A 19,986-nucleotide genomic window follows, 5' to 3' on the forward strand; every position below is an offset into this window, starting at 1 on the left:
CCTGGGTCAATCCCCAAGACAAAAAAAAAAGTATGAGGTAAATACTAATTTTTCATCCAAATTCTTACTTTCTTTCCCCACTTTGTTTAGAGAGTTGAGGGAAAATAAAAGAAGGAAAAGAATCCATAGACTCTTATGAAAAGAGATGCACTTGAAAACAGTTTTGGAGAATCAAATTACAGTCTCCTTGGTATTAAAGCATTAGAGACTAATGGCCCAAATCAGTCTTAACATTGGATATGAAGAATTAAATGTTGGCAAGCAAAATATCTGTTACTAAAAGAGTAATTTGAATACCTAAATAGGTGAAACCCAAGGTGGTTAATTAGACTAATGCTTCTGAGGAAGGCTCTCCTTTGGTATGTTGCCAGGAGGGATGATTAAGGATTTAGAAAAATTAATTTTACATCCAGGGAAAGGTGAAAGACACCCGGTGATTCATTCAGTGGCTGTTAAGGATGTTTTGGCATCTGAGCCATAAAACAAAATGCTGTCCTGGTGTAAATTATGTTTCCCTAATGGTTCCCTGTGGAAGCTGTCCAGGGCTCACCTTTCCTTCCATGAGTTCTCTTGGGGGTGGGGAGGTGTTGAGGAGAAAATCATGGAAAAATGATAAAATATTAGGGAACATATGCTTATTGCTTGTGTGGTTGCCTCCTTTGGAGGGGGTAGCCCATTTCTCTTAGTAGTATTTTATATCACAGTACAATTTACATTCCTAATGTCTGTTCATCTTTGAACTACCTGGTCATAGCAGCAATAAAAACACCCATCTCTCTTTAACTGAATATTAGTGTTTATTCAATTACATATTGGGGTATGTGGTTAATAAAGCATGAAATAACAGCAAAAGTGAGGTTCTGTGAGTGGTCTGTGGCATATCAGAGATGGTCTGTTTGACATTCTAGAGCTGCTCTCTAGTCTTCTCCACTCTGCTCTCCCACAAGAGGACAAGCTATACAGACTATATAAGAAAGCTCCCCTGCTCTCTGGCTACCAGATAGTTTTTCCAATGGAAAGCTCCAATTGGAGATCAGAAAAAGGGAGGCAAGTGAGGTTGGGCATTTTAATCCCAATTTCTTCACTATAGGCCTTCTCAGATTAGTTGCATTTCTGATTCAAAGGTTATTGTACTTCAAAGTGACCATCTCCACACAATTCTGTCCCTAGTTCTGACAACTACCACCTTCCTCTCCATGTCCAGGCATAAGGGTGGTAATAGGTCCTCTAACTTCAGGATGTGACCCCATCTCTTGTGGTTTACCACAGCAGTGGTTCTTAGAGTTAGCATATATGAAAATTACCCAAAGGACCTGCTGGCCCCATTTACACATTTACACTCCCAACAAGTGAGGTGAATACTGCTCTGGGCACCATACTTGGTGATGCATTTATGCCTTTGTGAGAAATTTGTTTATTAAATCAATCTCAAATTATTCTAACTCAAGTATCTCATCTACTGCAGTTGGCCTCAGTTGGCCTTCTTTCTTGGGCTTGATAGTATCCCTTCAGGAACCATCAGCTAACCAGGAAGGAGGAGGTCCAGTAGAAGTGTGTTAAAGGGAGTTAGTGGAAAGTTATCTATCCACTATGAAGAGATTGGGAGGAAATAGGACATTACAGAGAGGGGCTGGGAATAAATTGGTGAGAGCTGCCATAGGACAATGTCTACTTCTTATGAATGTCAGAGCATTGGGTCTCAGAAGACCTGATAAAACTAGTCCTTATGTTCATCCACATTTGAGATTTGTTAGCACTTGTAAGAAGCTACATTCTGTAAGAAGTCATTAAAAGTCAGGCAACTACTGTATTTATATCTGTTAGTCATCTTAGTCAATTGTCTGAATGCATGGTGGTGGTGATGAGGCACTTGTGACTGAGGATAAGTCACTCCAATTGTTGAAAAGTAATTATTTATTTGGTCCTTTTGTGAAAGGGATAAGAACATAGAAGGAGAAAAGCCTGTATCTACTCTCTCTTTTTTCCTTTGTCTTCTCTCATCTTTCTTTCCTTCCTTTCCTCTTCCCCCTCTTTTTTTTTATAAATCCAAATATTGTCTAATAAATACAATATATTAAAGACTAAAAATATCAACTGATTTTACAATTATGCAAAGAAAAGGGGTGCAATCTGCAATTTTTTACTTAAGAGCCCAGCATTCTTAGCAACACATCTTTTCAGCAAGGTAATTTTTTTTCTCTCTTAAATCCAGGGAATAATAACAACAGTCTTCTGCTACTAAACTCAAATGTCCATGTGGCATTATAGTTGTATATTAACTTTACAAAGATATTGAAAACTATCTTAGAGAGTAAACACATATTTATAACTTCTAATTGTGGAAATAGTTGTACTACCTATCTATTCAAAGTTCTCATGTATTCAGAGTAATTTCTTGAAAAAAATGCCATTAGAAAATGATACTAATATGACAACAGGACAACAGTTATTTGAATTAAAAAACAACAACAACTGCAACAGCATGATGGTGTCAGTGTTCAGTTAAAAAACATGTTTCCCATGGCTCTAAATGCCAATTAGTATGATGTAGGAATTGGTGACACAAATGAGGGGTGTAAATGTCAACATCATTAATTATCTCTAGCTGTTAATTAGACAGTAGATGCATCACTAGAAAAACTCAGAATGTTCTAAATCTGTTAAATGAATGTTAAATAAACCTTCACATCCCCATTTTGACTCAGCAACAGAATGTCAGTGAAAGACAGTAGCACATATGAACACAAATCTTATTATGTTCTTTTGAGAGCCAATGGACATTTTTCTTTGGTTGGTTAAGGACCCGTGTCTCTTACCTGAAAGAATTTCTTTTTACTTTCAGGAAATGACCTCATCCTCATTGGTTACAATTTTAGGTAAAAGTTAAGCGGTTCATTGAATGTAGCCAAAAGGAACAGTCAGTTGACAAAAGTTAGCCCACTGGATGCCTTCACCTTACAATCTGCATCTCTGTAGGCATGCCTTCATTCTGGCAGATTTCTCTCAGCAGTCTCTGCTTTGTTCTTACCCATTTCTAAGCATGTTTCTCCATTTAACTGATAAGCTTTCTTACGCTTCCAATTTTTTTCCTTTGCTCAAGTTATTGTTGATTTCTGTTGCTTTGCAACCTAAGAACTTTAACTGATATAAACAGAATATGACAAAATTTATTTTGAACTTTCTAATTAACTTCCTTGAGTGAAGTTTAATTTGGACCTTATAAAACTAGTGAAATAACATCTAATTATATATTCATACATAGCTTCCATACTTTGTAATAGCTGGTCATACAACTGAAGCTTGTTGCTGTCAGTTGACTTATATTTATTCTGCCTGACATAGTTAGAAATCTTCTCTAATTATAGGTCAGCAAGTAGAACTCTTAGAAACTGGTGATTGTTGTATGTGTGTATGTGCCTCTTTTTGGGGATTGGGGAGACTAGGTATGGAGCCCAGGGGTGCTCAATTATTAAGCCACATCCCCAGCCCTTTTGATATTTTACTTTGAGACAGAATCTCACTAAATTGCTTTGGACCTCTCTATATTTCTGAGGCTGTGATCCTCCTGCCTTTGCTCCTGAGCCACCAGAACTACAGGCATATATCACCATGCCTGGCCTGGCCTATGTGTATAACTTTGTCAAATTCCACTTCTTATCCCATTGCAAACCTTTGATTAGAAATAACCATAATGATGATGATGAGGGTAGTTTCATAGAAAGTATGTATATCTTGAGGCAACTGGGCAATAGCTAGTACTGTATGATCCAAGTGTTAGGAATCAAACCCAGGGCCTTGCACATGCTAGACAACTACTCTACCACTTAGCTACACACAAGCCTCTTTGTATAACTTTTAGATAGATAACACTAGTGTGTGGGTGGCTGATAATCCAATAATGTATGTCAGCAGGTCTTTTTCAAATATGTTTATGGTCACATGTTGTGCATATTGGTCTGCAGTTCCAGCCACTTATAAAAACATTCTTAATGTTTCCCTTTTTGCCTCTGTACATACTACCTTTGCTCTAGAAAAGCCATTTCCTCTCAGGGCTAGGCCTTTGATGCACCCTTGTTTTAGAGAAACATTCAGATATTTTGCATTCCATAAAATGTAGGATCGAGTTTAAATTGTCACTAAGTTGGCCTTCAGATGTTCATGGTCAGCAGCATCTAGCTGTTATTTGTTCTTATCTCCTTTCCAATCCATTCTGTATGTATGGCATGACTGAAAAGTAAAAATGGTATCACCTTGGTCTTGAACAGAGAAAGCATATTGAGAAAATAACAATACTAGCACAAATATCTTTGAGAATTCATTTTCGTTCACCAGAATAAAACTTCAGATGGGTAAAGAGGGTAATAATGAGTACTGGCCTATTTCTTTAGGAACATAACTAATGCAGGAGGAAAAAGGAAATTGAGTAGTGAAGTTCTTGAGATGGTAAAGAGGGATTGGGCTTATAGCATAGTTGCAAGGTTAAATAGCAGAAATTCCTCCTACATAAAAATAAGAGAAAAAAGCAGAGAATGTGGATATAGGTTCTTGAAGGTAAGAAGTGGAAGATGTTACTACCAGGATTTTTTTTCCCCATTGAAATTTAAGACAAGTTTATCAACTGAATGTGGTAGAAGAAAGAAGTTCTGAAATGGTTGTTTTGAGAATGAGAGAATCATATAGAATTACCATTCCATGCTATATGCCCATTGAAATTGGTGGTCATACCAAAAGACTGCTAGCACTAAAAACATATTTGGCAAAGTAGCAGGTTATAAAATCAATATACAAAAATCAATAGGTTTTCTATATACCAACAATGAATCTTCTGAGAAAGAAATCAGGAAAACAATTCCATCCTCAATTAGCTCAAAATAATAAGTAAATGAAATACCTAGTACTAAATCTAACCAAGGAGGTGAAAGACCTCTATAATGAAAGCTATAGAACACTGAAGAAAGAAATCGAAGAAGACATCAGAAGATGGAAAAAATCTACCATGCTCATGGATAGGCAGAACTAATATCATTAAAATGGCCATGTTACCAAAAGCAATTATAGATTCTCAGGGATGGTCATCAAAATACTAATGACATTCCTCACAGAACTATAAAAAAGTCTTAAAATTCATTTGGAATAATAAAACACCCATAAGAATCAAAGCAATTCTAAGCCAAAAAAGCAGCGAGGGAGGCATCACAAATTATACTACAAAGCTATAGTAACAAAAACTGCATGGTATTGGCATAAAAACAGACACATAGACCAATGGAGCAGAATAGAAGACACAGAGACAAACCTACACATCTACAGTTATCTGAATCTTGATAAAGGTGCCAAAAACACATTGAAAAGCATTTTAACAAGTGGTCTTGGGAAAACTGGTTATTCTACATATGAATGTAGAAAAATAAAAATGGATTTCTGTCTTGCACAAAAATCAACTCAAAATGGATCAAAGGTCTAGGAATCAGAACAGAAACTAAGCAACTCCTAGTATCAACACTCTAGCATAGAGGCACAGCTGACAACTTTCTCAACAGAACCCCCAAAACTCGGGAAATAATGTCAAGAGTTGATAAATAGGAATGCATCAAATTGAAAAGCTTCTGCACATAAAAAGAAACAATTAAGAATTTGAAGAAAGAACCTACAGAAAGGGAGAAAATCTTTCCAGCTACTCTTCTGACAGAGGATTGCTGTCTAGAACATATAAAAAACTTGAAAAACTTAACACACAAAAAGTCAATAAATGGGCAAATGAATTAAACAGACACTTCTCAAAAGAAAAAAAATACAAATGGCCAACAAATATATGAAAAAATGTTCAACATTCTTAGCAATTCAGAAAAAAATAGAGAAGTTGTAGATTCTGAAAAAACAAGTGGGATCAATGAGAGTAACGAGAATAGGAGGTAACATTTAAAGAGTAATGAGTTAGAATCTAGATTTCAGGCATGATGTAGTTATTGGGAATGACACAGTCAAGGATATGGTTATGGAATTGGATGGTGGAGGAAAGTTATATAACCAGCTGAAGTCCTGATAAGTTTATATGTCTATCTATAGTAAGTCTGAAATAGTAATAAAGAACAAAATTTCCTCTACATTTTATTTCTGTGTTGACCATCCAACTCTCTGATTAGATGTAATATATCAAAGTATGCACTACTATATACTTGATCATAGTAACATTCCAGATGGAGAATTCTGTGGAATTAAACTTGCTTCCACATTTAGAAACAAATGTCCATTCCAATAAGTGTCATTTAATTACTTTCCAAATCGGTATACATTGAACTATGAAAAGTAGAAAGATATGGTCTAAATCACTCTTCAATTTTAAGGGTGTAGAGTGTCTGTACCCAAGATGAGCATTAACCTGTGTACTGTCTGGGACCCATATAACATTACTTTTAGACAGAATTCTCCACCAATGGCAACCCCATGGATGCAAGAATAGTTTCGTTACTTCAACCCTGCTCACATCTATGGAACATCTATTATATATTGGACACTATCACAAATACAGAACCTAAAAAAGAAACAACAAAAAAATATAAAAACATTTCCCAGTCTTTGAATAGGTAAGTGTATGTATGTGTATATTCAATTCTTACATAAAATAAGTAATTTTGAGATCCTAGTATCTGGCAGACCAGAGATTATATGTTGATAGAAAAAAAATATTCTTTTGCCTCAAGAAGAGGTGACTTAGTGGGGAGAAATTAAAAACCAATTACTATACCATAATAATTGCAATACTTGAAGAAATTGTCAAGAGCAGTGGAGCCTTAGGGAAGGAGAATGTGTATTCCTGGAGAAGGCTTCCCCTAGCAAGCAGTCTTGTTGCTGACAGTCTTGCAAGAGTTAATCCTTGAGATGTCATTTAGTCTAGGTGTAATCATATATTTAATAGTCAATTTAATGTACCTGACATATCTCTATACATAGGTACTGTGAAAGTTTATATGAAAGAACACTTTATTTTGCTTAAATGAGAATTAGAAAAATGTATAGCCTTCAAGTGTCATTGAAATTGAGAGTAGAAGGATGAACAAATAGAGGTACAGGATATGGCCATTTATCCATGGAAGACAAGACAGCAGTGAGGTCAGACACAATTTATCCCCACCCAGGGACTTATTTCCTAGTCCATCATTCTGAGCAGTTGCAAATTATTACCCTTCCCCATGACTGGGTCTTTAGATTTATCTTTTGCATCATGACAGATTTTGGGAATTTTCTTCAGTTCACCTTTTACAACTTTTAATGGAAATCACTGTTGAGAATAACATGATTTTTTCCCCCATTATCTTACCCCCCCACACATGTATATTTCCTCACTTATAGGAACCCCTTCCAGTCCTTGTTAGATAGAAACCTTTTATATTGTTTTCTAAAATCTCATAATTCATCCTTTAAAGGAAGATTAATTCAAAGATGAAAATGGATGGACACGTGAATGAACAAAAGCAGGTGATGGAAAACAGAAATCTATGCATTCAAGCATTAAAGTCTGATGACTATGGAGCACTGTGCTGGATATTGTAAAGACATTTTAATACAAGAATATGAATAAGGCTCACCAAAACTAGGGGAAGAAAAATGTACTTTCTTATGCTTGGAAAAATCCTCATCTACAGATGATATGCTCAGGTAAATTGTTAAGGGCATTGCATGTGGCATGGTATTGTTTATAGGAAAGGAACACTGTGTGACTTGAACTTTGAAGATTTAAAGAGCACCCCCACCCCCACCCCAGCAGGTGTGTTATGCAAAGGGTTCTTCCTTGCATAATTTGGGAGAATTACTTGGAAGATATGAAATTATGTTCTCAGTGAGCACAGACTTATTTCTAACCATTTTATCTTCAGGGAGGTCCATACATATGGATTTCAACAAATAATTTTTCTAAATAGTCAGCCTCCCCACCTCCCCCCACCCCCGGCACCTCTCTGCAATTGGTTAGGACTTGAGCTCTTAAAAAACAACAAGAGCCTAAAGGATTCCACTTGGAATGAAGGGTTCATCCCCACTTCTTGAAGCTGAACAGTGGAGCAGACTCTGCAACCAGCAACACATGTGAAAAGGCTGAAAGAAACTGCTCTGAATGATGCTGAAGCTGAAGGTCTAAGGAGACAGGTTCTCATATAAAATCCATTTTTGTTTTGTTTTGCCATTTTGTGTGTGTGTGTGTGCATGTGTGTGTATGTGTGAGTGTGAGATGCTGGGAATTGAACCCAGGGCCTCCCTGCATGCTAGGCAAGTGCTGTATCACTGAGACACACCCCTAGCCCTCTGGGAGAAAATCTAATAAAGATATTCATTGGCTTTATTTTGGTCTACAACATTCATAGTATTATCAAGGAATAGTTATTTTGAAGAGCTCACTGCAATTCCTGGTTGTAGATCACAGCTCAAAAACCTACGTACAGATAACAAAAAACTAGTTTTGTGTAAGGGAGGGAGGTGTTACGTAAAACAACAACAAAACCAAAAATTTCCTACCCAAAATAAGACTAAAGATGAAAATCCTCAAACTCAAAAAGGCAGCCATTATAAATGTCAATAATCAGAGATGCTATCCTTAACTTAGTTGAAATAAATATAACATAGCCTGAAAAAATGTAGTGTTTTGAGGCTGTTCAAAGGCCTAAATGAAAGCAGAGCTTCATTTTAAAAGAACTAGGAAAAAACAAAAAGAACTAGGAGGTTAAAATTAAGTAAAGAAAGAAAAAACATGCAATCAGTGGAATAAATTCTGAGCAGGACAGAGAGTGAATTTGTCCATAATGTAGTTTCCAGATACAGGGAAACAAACTATAAAAAGAACAGATAGAGTCAAGAAGGATAGATTGAGAGGCTCTGTATTAGTTATTTATTATTATATAACAAGTTACTCTAAAACTTAGTGGTTTAAAACATTTGTGTCTTACAGTTTCTGTGGGTCAGGTTTTAGCTTAGTTATTCTAGCTCAGGGTTGGCCATGAAGTTGTGGTGCAGATGATAGTTGGGGATGTGGTTATGAAAACTGACTGGAACTAGAGAATCTATTTCACTTATCTATCTGCTAACATGAGGCTTTAGTTCTGCAAGGATTGTTGAATGGACACAGTTCTTTACCTTTGGGCTTCTGATGACGTGATAGCTGTCTTCCCTCAGAGCACATGGTCTGAGGGAGAGAAATCAAGACAGAAACTGTATGTTTTAATCAAATCCCAGAAGTCACACAGACATATTGTATGGGACCATCTCAGAGGCTGGTTGCCACACTCTGGCCTCCAAGGTTTCATGTTCCTCCACATGCAAAATACACTTACCCCTAACCGAGGCCTCCCCAAATCTCACCCTGTGACAGTATCTATAATATTATCACATAGTCTGAAAAAAATTTAGAATGTCTTGGGAATGTTCAAAGACCTAAATGAAGGCATGGCTTCATTTAAAAAGAACTAGAAGTTTTAAAACAAGATTAAAAAAAGAAGACAAAACAATGTTTATGAAAAATATAATTATTGAAATAAAAAATGTAATCAGTGGAATAAATTCTGACCCACAGAAACTGAAAGTTACAAATGTTTTAAGCCATTAAATTTTGGAGTAACTTGTTATATGAAAATAGATAACTAGTACAGAGCCTCTCAATCTACCTTTCATGACTCTTATCTGTATCTGGAAACTACATTATGAAAAAATTTACTCTATTATAATACCTTAAAGTCCAGAATGTCATCAGCTCATGCATTTTATTACATCAATTCTATGATTCTTCTGGTTTATGCCCCCATCAATTCTTGTCTTGATTATTGCCATATCTCCCTCCTAACTGGTTTCTCCACTTCCTCCATTGTACCTGTGAAGCAAATATACACTGAAGCCACAGTGTGACCACCAGAACACAGAGCACAGAATGATTTTTTTTATAAATGTAAGTTGACTCACATTTCAAAATCTCCACTGGCTTCCCATCTCACTCTTTTAAAAATGCTGCTATACAATTTTATGTATCATAATTCATTTAAAAATTTACACTTTATTATTATCCATTACTCTTTGTTTCCTTATTTTTTTCCTTTTAAAAATTCTATCGGATATTAATATTCAATTTCAAGTTTCCCTGTCATTTGTGGAGGTCAAAGGAGGCAGAGGGATGTGTTTTCCATGTATAATTCTGACCATTTTACTAATACTCTTTCTAAATGACTTTGCTGCACATGAATTTCTTACAGGCAGGGTTTTTTTTTTTTTTTTCACCCGTCTATTGCCTTTAATAGATCAGTTTTTCTCATTTTCATCATGACAGATATGTGTGGTCTGGGCCTGTCATTGTATATTGGAAAAATGAGAATTTCTGTTGGCTTTAGATTTAAAAAGTGTCAGAAGCACTTCAATTTAATTCAGGCTTGTCATAAACAGCTGCAGCAGGGATCAGTAATTATAAGACCTATCGAAACCACCAGAAGTTACAGTGAGTTTTCACAGTGCGTGTCAAATAGGGCTTAATCCAAGGTGAGAAAGGAGAGAGGAAAAGACTGGAAATTTTCAGTGACTTTTCTTGCATTTTAGAAGATCAACAATATACATAATTATATATTAAAACATTATATGCTAGCTAAGTTTATAAAATTATCTAAAACATTTTTCACAAACCTTAAGAGCCATGTACTTAGACACCACTTTTTTCTCTGCTGTATAGAGGTATGTAATATACAATAAACTGCATTTATTTAAAGAATATGACTTGATTTGATAAGTTTTGACATATGAGTATATATATCTGATACCATAACCACAATCAAATTAATGAATTTATCCATCTCTCTCAAAAATTTCCTCATGCCCATGTGTAAGTCTTTTCTTCTGTGTCTATCTCACAGATATCAGTAATCAACCATTCATCTGCCTTTTGGCACTATAAGTTATTTTGCATTTGCTAGAATTTTAAATAAGTGAAATCACAGGGAAATGAAAATCAAAGCTATAATGAGATTTCACCTCACCTCTGGTAAGAATGGACATTACCCAAAAGATGAAAGGTAACAAGTGCTGATGTGGAGGTGGAAAAAAAAGGAGCCCTTGCATGCTGTTGGTAGAAAAGTGTGAGAGACCAACCTTGCACGTGACTGAGTCACTCCCTGGCTGGGTGATTGAGGCAGTCAGGCAGCAGCCAAGACTGCCCCGCCCTTCTTGGGTTTGAGGGACAGAGTCTTCCTGCATGGGGTGTGTCTTCCTACAGCCCCATGGGTGGAGCTATGTTCCTTTGTAATATTACCCCTTGCCCTGTTTGGAATAGAATGTTCCATGGAAACACCTTTTGTGTGTCCCCTTATCTTACTGTGCCCTTCGGTATGGCCTTCCTAGATGTCAGTCAACCTGCTAACAGTGGACATCCTGAAGCTTGACTCAGCCCCTTGAAACGTGACCCCTTGCCTCATTTGAATAGCTTCTCCTCAATAAAAGGGGGGTCAGTGCGTGCTCTAGCTCTCTCCCTGTGGACCGACAGAGGAGCCATCACAGCAACCCCAAAGAAAAAGGTATTTCTGTCTCTTGTGTGGTTATTTCGTGCAGCCCAGTCAGCCCAGTTCAACTGGAGTGACCCCTGAGTGTTTTAATCGAGAACAGAAACCCTGCAGAAAAGTAAATTAGTACGACCATTATGGGAAACAATATGGAGATTAAAAACATTAAAAATTAAAAATAAAACTACTATATGATCCAACAACCTCACTCCTGAGCATATATCCAAAAGAAATGAAATACATGTCAAAGGCACATCTGCCCTCCCATCTTCACTGAAGCAGTCTTTACAATAGCCAAGATGGAAGCAACTAAAGTCTCCATTAATGTGGTACATTTGTCTACACCAATTACTATTTAGTCCTAAAAAGAATTACATTTTTAAAAAATGTAATCCTGTTGTTTGTAGCGACGCAAATGGACCTGGAACTTATTTTGTTAAATGAAACAAGGCACAGAAAAACAAAGTCCTACATTTTCTCACTTATATGTGAAACCTAAAGTTGATCTCATAGAAGTTGAAAGAAGAATGATTACTGGAGTCTGGGGAGAGTGGGGATTGGTGGAGAAAGGTAGATCAGGGGGTACCAAGTTGGATAGATATGAGCAAAATGTCCTGGTGTGCTATTGCATAGTAAGGTGACTATAGCAACAATGATATACTGTATATTTCAGGAAGCTAGAAGGATTTTGGAAATTTTCACTACAAAGGTTTGAGGATTTGACTCTCTTTAACCTGATCTAAGTATTATACAATGTATACTTGTATTGAAACATTACATGGTCCCCTATTAATATATATAATTTTAATGTTTATGTATCAGTTAAAAATTTAAAAATACATAAAAATCACAGGATGGTACTTATGTCTATCTTCTGTCACATAACATGTAACTATTTTGAGATTCATTTATGTTATTGCATGTGCCAATCATTTGTTCCTTTTGCAGAGTTATATTTCTTTCTATGACTATCCCACAGTTTATCCATTCATCTGGTAGTCTGCTTCCAGTCTGGCTATAACAGAAATGACTGCTATGACATTTACATCCAAGTCTTTGTGCGATCTATTGCTTAGACTATTAACCCTAGATGAACATCTAAGGGTAAAATGGCTTGATGATAAGGTAGATGTATGTTTATCTTAAAGAAACTGCAAAGCCATACCATATTACCTTTCAACAATTATACCTAAGCGTTCCAGTTGTTCTACATACTTGTTAACACTTGGTTTGATAGGTTTTTAAATTTTTGCTATTGTAATGAATGTCTTTCTCCTTTTTGTGTCTTTCAAACTAATTTTATCTTGGTAATTATTTTTCCTTTTAGGTTCTTACTTGCATCCATAGCATCTAATATTGAATTCACTGGTCTTTAACTTGGAGTAGAAGTTTGCTATTTTATCAGAGATGGAGTCTTTTTTGTTTGCTTACTTGCTTTACATTCTTTAATAGTGTTGTTTTTAGAAAAGGAGATTGCAAAATAACCAAAAACACCAATAAAAACTTTATTATTCTATCTTTGTTTACTCTAAAATGTTAAAAATTATTTGCTGTTCTTTACGCCTAGTCAGTGTTGGCTGAGGAAAAATGGAATTTCAAAGAGATGGGAAAGGACTTAGCTATAAAAAACATTGTAGGGATCTTTGTTTTATAGAGTGCACCCAAAATCCACCTGTCACACACTTTTTCAACATGAATCCCATTTATACCCTCCAAACACTCTGGCATATCAAACAGATTTATCATAGTGCATGCCTCTAAGCCAATTAAAATAAATAAGGTTGAAAATTCCTAGAATAAATAAATTCACAAAGTTACAGTCGACTTACTTGTTTCTAGGAATCCCTTTTAGTATGGGTATAGATCAGTGTTCACTGTCCATTTAGCCCAGGTCATTTCTGGCTCTCATTCTTTGAGTGCTGGTTAGTTACCTGATATGGACCTGAAGCATGTTTGCCCTCTGGTAGCCTGTACAGGCATCGGGGTTATGCCAGCAAGTTTTTATATACACTGTGGGAAGATAAAGATTCTAAGAAGTTAAGTGATGTGTTCAAAGACATTAATTCAGACCGTGAAAGCCAAGACTTAAGTCCATCTCCTTAGACTCCAGATGCTTTTATTTTTAAAAAATCATATCCTAAAACTGTCATCGGAGAATTATGTTATTTCTGCAGGAACTGAATCAGACTATAATTCACTTGCCTCAGGTCATGTAGATGATAATGTTAGAGCAGAGGTAGGAATCAGGTCTTCTGACCTAAATCCAGGGCAGTTTCCAATGCAAAAGGCCTCAACCTGGCTAATGCCAATTGACCAGTGACACTTCCTCACTCTCAGCCTAATAGCTCTGATCACACCTCCTTGACAATATTACTATATTTTAAAGTCTTGTACATGCTCTATGCATTCCTCTGATAATTGCTTGAATTACTCACACTGGAACAGCTCAGTTTTCCTCTATTATATCCCCAGGCTCTGGAGCATTGTGCCCACAGCTTGTGAATATTTAAAACTTTTCAATCCTTTTTGCTCCATACCCAGGCATTTCAGGCTTTGAAGGAAACCAGTGGGGGAAAAGTCATGCTTATTTATAAGCCATTTATTGATACTGCTCTAAGAAGTCACCAAAGGAATAGAGATTTGGAAAAGTTCTCACTATAACCAAGATATGTTAATTAATCAACTGTGAGACACTGACTTAGAGGCTTTAGGAGTTAATAGTCTTGTGTTGTAAAGGTTTCAGCACAGAGTTTAATTTTGTGGCTTTGTTTCCATTATCATCTCATCTAGAAAAAGACTTGGCTGCTTTACTTCTTGGGATGGCAGAATTTCTGTGAATTATCTAAAGAACCACACTGTGGCTGGTATATAGACCTTTCTTTAATTCTTTCGAAGCTACTTTTGAAAGGTATCTACCTGCATTTGGAGATATTAGTAAGAGATCTTAAAACTCCATGAGAGTCAGGTGATTTGAGGTTGGAACATGGGTCAGGCCTCAGGATGCAGGGTTACTGGGGGAGGTGGGTTTGAGGGGTTTAAGAAAACATCTTAAGTCAAAATTTAACAATTAAATAAAACTTGAATCATTCCTGTCCAAAGTATCTTTGTTTGTTCATCATTTTGTTGCTTAAATGAATTTCAACTTTAAAGGAAATTGAACCAGGAAGGATTTTTTTTAAAAAAATCATAATTATCTTATTGCCATGCCATTTGAAAAGAATATTATCTTTCTGATTTGGGACAGGAGCATGAATATGGACAGTAACTAGGGAGTTTAAACCCTGGAACAACTAAGTGGTGAATGCAATTTGACTAAGTGTGTGCTTTCTGTTCTTGTTGAAACAAGACTGGCTTCCATGAGGGATTTCACTGGTGCCAACAGCAAAAAATCAAGACTCACATTAGGGTTTTTGTTTTGTAAACACATAGTTGCCTCACTCAAAGAGATAGATCCCTGGACTTTCTAATATTCTAGCCTTTCTAGTTATTTTAATGCCTAAAAAGACTGTAAATATTTTTTTAAACTGATTACATAAATGATAATTGCCTATGAATGATATTTGACTGCTAAGCCACATAAAATTATAAAACTGGTCCTGATTTTGTTCATTTTGGTTTTCATAATGGATAACCTATGGAATCGCAATTGTCCGCTCCTTTTGAGAAAACAATCTCAGTTCTCTCTTCAGAAATTTTCTGACTTTGGGGCAAGAGACACTATTATCTTGGCCATAATATATTACACAGTAATCAAATGTATATAACTATGCCCCAATCAAAGTTAACTTCTGAAAGAGTGATTCCAACCTGAGGTCTGCAGGTGGATTTTAAGGTCTAAAATTGTATTGAGCTTTTGAAAGGCGGCATTTCTTACAACATGATTTTGTACCACTCAGAGTTCCTGTGTCTATAGAATACTCAGCAGGCACCTGGAAAATTTAGATAATATGAGGTGATAACTTTGTTAGTTTATTACACATTTTAAGTGTAAAATAGAGAAATATACTATTCTCTATTCTAATCATTATGTTCTTAAAGATTGTTAATGATTTAAGACTGCATTCACCTGTCTTCTTTAATATTTGATAATCATTAGGATGAAGCTGAAAGTGGTTCACCTATTTTTATGTCAGTCATATGCTACTGTTACATCTGCTGAATTTGGCTTTTTATTATTTTCAATATGAATTACATTACCGAAATAATCCACAAAAGATGAATATATATATCAAGATGACAGTAATGTAAACATTACAACCCCAAATAGTATTTTAAATGTACATAGGAAACAATGCCCCCTCTGCCAATGTAGAATGTGAGGGTATATGAGCTTAGATAAGAAATTATAAATTGTGATAACTTTTATAATAAAGAAATCAGGAATATAATAATGATTACTGAAATAAGGAATTATCTGAAAGCATCTCACCTAAGATCTCTCTTATAATCTTTCAAAAACATGGCATGAATCTTTAGAGATCTTCATGTCACTTTCAAATAAAGCACTGTGACTCCTCCAGTAAAATAAACTGTAAATAGGCATAACGTGTTGCTTTCTAGAAAGAAACTAGTACGTGTTAATGTTAAAGGCAGGAAACAAAACAAAACAAAGCAATGGATCATGTAAAGTTATATTCCATGCAGGTAAAAAATAATATGTATTATGATAGGGCTGAAAAACTAGTAAAAATCACCTGAAAACTTAGTGATTTCTCCAGCACAGCTAACTAAAGCCCCATCCATTTTCAGGGATTATCAAATAACTTCTCCATATTTGAGAACTAAACTGGGGAGTAGCTCTGCATACCCTCCTTGAAAGATGAAGTATAAGTTTGTTTTTATTGAATGTTCAGTAATATGATGGGAATCGAGTAAAAGTTATCCCTACGCGAAAAAGGTATACTCATACACTGTTGGTGGGACTGCAAATTGGTTCAATTACTCTGGAAAGCAGTTTGGAGATTCCTGAAAAAACTTGGAATGGAACTATGACCCAGTTATCCCACTCCTCATTATTTATCCAAAGGACTTAAAAGCAGTATACTACAGTGATACAGCTACAACAATGTTTATAGCAGCAAAATCCACAATATTCAAGCTATGGAACAAACCTAGGTGCCCTTCAACGGATGACTGGATAAAGAAAATTTTACATATAATACACACACACACACACACACACACACACACACACAGGAATATTACTCAACCATAAAGAAGAATGACATTATAACTTTTGACGGTGAAGAGATAAAACTGAAGACTATTATGTTAAGTCAAACAAACTGGTCCCCCAAAGTCAAAAGTCAGATGTTTTCTCTGATATGAGGACAGTAATCCAAATTAGGGACAGAGGGGATTAAAAAATAGAGTAAAGATCAGTGAAGTAGACAAAGAATTGAAGGAGAGGGAGAAGAGATGGGATAAGGAAAGAACAATGGAATGAATCTGACCTAACTTTTCTATATACATAGGAATATCCCACAATGAATGTCATTATTCTGTATATCCATAAAACACTCATTAAAAAAATAAACAAGTTGATAGCAGAAAGGTCAGTAGAGTAGAGGGAAGAGAATGGGGGAGGCAGGAGAGGAGGGGAAGGACAAGTACTGAGGACTGAATCAGAACAAATTATGTTCCATGCTTTTATCATTACATAAAAATGAATCCTAAGATAAGGATAAAAAGAAAAATTAAAGGAAATAATCTTAAAAATTCAATAACAACAACAAAAGTCACCACTAAGAAATCAGTCACCCACTGGAGCTCGAGGTATGCACAGGTATGGGTTTCGATTGAGCTACACGTGGTGCAAGCACACCAAACTGAGCGATAAGTGAGGTGACCGCACAAGTCTAAGAAAGCCTCCTTATTTGGTCAAGGTGGAGTAAGTGGGACTATATTTATCCTCCTACCTGAAAACCTATATATATAAAAACACAAAATGCATGAAACAAAGGTTCTCAAGACACCAGGCATTAGGCAATTAAGGATGTTGATCCTTAGAAATGGGAAATCATTTAAATGCTATGATCCTCCCAGGTTTTCACCCAGAAAAAGATTCCCAGGACAAGGCTCAGGAAAGGAGCACCTGCCCCCTTAGTAGAGGAGACTGCTGTGGAGGTTCTGAGGGGATAAGGGAGCTGGCCTTTAAAGGTAGAGAAGCAGAAGAAAGACAGCTGCACAGAAAGAAAACCAGAAAATCATCAGAGACTTTCCCTCAAATAGTCAGTCAATTACTGATGATTTAGGGAATTACCCAAAGTTGAGGGGTGGGGAAGAATACCCCAAAGAAGTATAGGGAACGTTGTACGGAGCTCACACATCATTGGGAAGAGTGGTTGTTGCCAAAAGCCAGAGTGAGAAACCTAGGATTTAGGGGTCATCATTAGTGGACAAACAACCCTAGATTAAATATCCTCTTCCTACCTAAGAAAACTTATAAGTTAGGCCCCAAAGGATTGAACAGTTTACAAACAATTTATATGTCCCAAAACGAATCTCAAAAACATTTATAGGAATACAAAGCTATCCAGTACCCTACAAGGAATAAATTACAGTGCTTGAGATTGAAGTAAAATTACCAAGCATGCAGGAACCCATCCCGAGGAGAAAGTTAATCAATGCAAATGAACTGAAAAATGGCACAGATAGTACATTTAATAAAAGGACATTAAAAGATTGACAATGACCACATTCCATATGCTGAAAAAGATGAAGGAAAGATTGAGCAAATAAAAATTTAAGGCATGAAATGACAATTTCTGAGATCAAAAACACAGAGAACTATTAACAGAAGATTAGATGGTATAGCACAAAAGATTAGTGAATGTAAAGATATTGCAATTAGAAATCACCCATATAAAACATATAGAGAAAAAATATTTTCAGAGAAGATCACTGTGAACTTTGAGAAAATCTATGAACCTAAATGTATAAATTATTAGAGTCTCCTAAGGAGAGGGTAAAGAAGGAGAACTTAAAAATAGATGAAAAATTTTCAAATTTGGTGAAAATTACAGGAGAGTTAGTGAACCCCAAAGGCCCATCATAATCAAAGTGCTTAAAACTAGTAATGAAAAAAATCACAAAACCACTCAGAAAAATATATGCATTATTTTCAGAAGAATAAAGATAGAGATGACAGTAGATTTCTTATGAGAAGCGGTAGAAGCAAAAAGAGAAACAGTATCTTTAGAGTATGAAAGAAAAAATGTCAACCTAGAATTTCATGCTCGTCAAAATATTTCTCAAAAAAGAGGTTACAGACTTTTTTTTAGACATATAAAAGTTACAACAATTCTTCATGCAGATATCTACAGTGTAAGACTTATGAAGAGAACTCCTTCAACTAGAAGTAAATTTTATCAGATGGAAACTTGAATCTATACCAAAAAAGAAAGAAAAGCAAAAGAATTGATAGCAACCTGGGTAAACATAGGGACTTTCCTTTCTTAATATTTTTATGAAGATAATAAGCATTCAAATATAAAACAATAATATATTTGGATTTATAATGTACACATGAGTAGAATTCATGAAAGCAGTAGGGCAAACTCTAAGTTGAAACTTCTGTAAAGAACTTGTGTAAAACACTTCTAAATGAAATGATAAACAATATGGAAATAAGGTGTAGTAAATTAAAGGTGTATGATAAAACAACAACTAAAATGGCATAACAAATGGTATAGGCATTAAGCCAAAAAGCGATAAAATGAAATAATGAATAGTGCTTAATTGATTCCAAAGACAAAAAAAGAAAGAAAAGTGATAAAAGAACACATAGAACACAATCTTCAAGATGTTCTGTTTGAACTCAAATATACAAAAAAAATCACTTTAAATATAAATGCCTTAAACATCCCAATCAAAAGGTAGAGTTTGATAGATAAGCTGGACACACAATTATATGCTGCCCATAAGAAATCTGCAACAATGTTTAAATATGAGGAGACAAGTTGGCAGAAAATAGCATGGCACTATAACATATGTGCCACAACAGTCCTAATTAAAAGAAAGCTGGTGTGGCTATTTTGATTTTAGACATATTAGATTTCAGAAAGAATATAACCAGATATAAAGAGAGTCATTTTGTAATGTTACCAAAGATCAATTTATCAAGAGTACCAGTTTCTTAAAAATTTGTGTATATAGTAACAGAGTTCTAAAATGAAAAAAACTGTTAGAACTGAAAGAAATTGACACACAATGTTAGTTTGATGATTTTAGCATCTTTTCTCAATAATGGATAAGACCAATAAACAAAAATTCAATTAAAATGTAAGAATTTGAACAACATTATAGATCACATTGACCTATGTCATTTTGTAGAACGTTCCATCAAACAACAGGCATATCAAATGTACACAAAACACAAATTAAAATTGACCACATTCAAACCAAAAATCAAATCAAAGTAAATTTTAAGGGAGTTAATTCATACTTTGTTCTTTCAGCAAAACTG

The sequence above is a fragment of the Callospermophilus lateralis genome, chromosome 2, assembly GCF_048772815.1.
Source record: "Callospermophilus lateralis isolate mCalLat2 chromosome 2, mCalLat2.hap1, whole genome shotgun sequence".
Taxonomy (NCBI): domain Eukaryota; kingdom Metazoa; phylum Chordata; class Mammalia; order Rodentia; family Sciuridae; genus Callospermophilus; species Callospermophilus lateralis.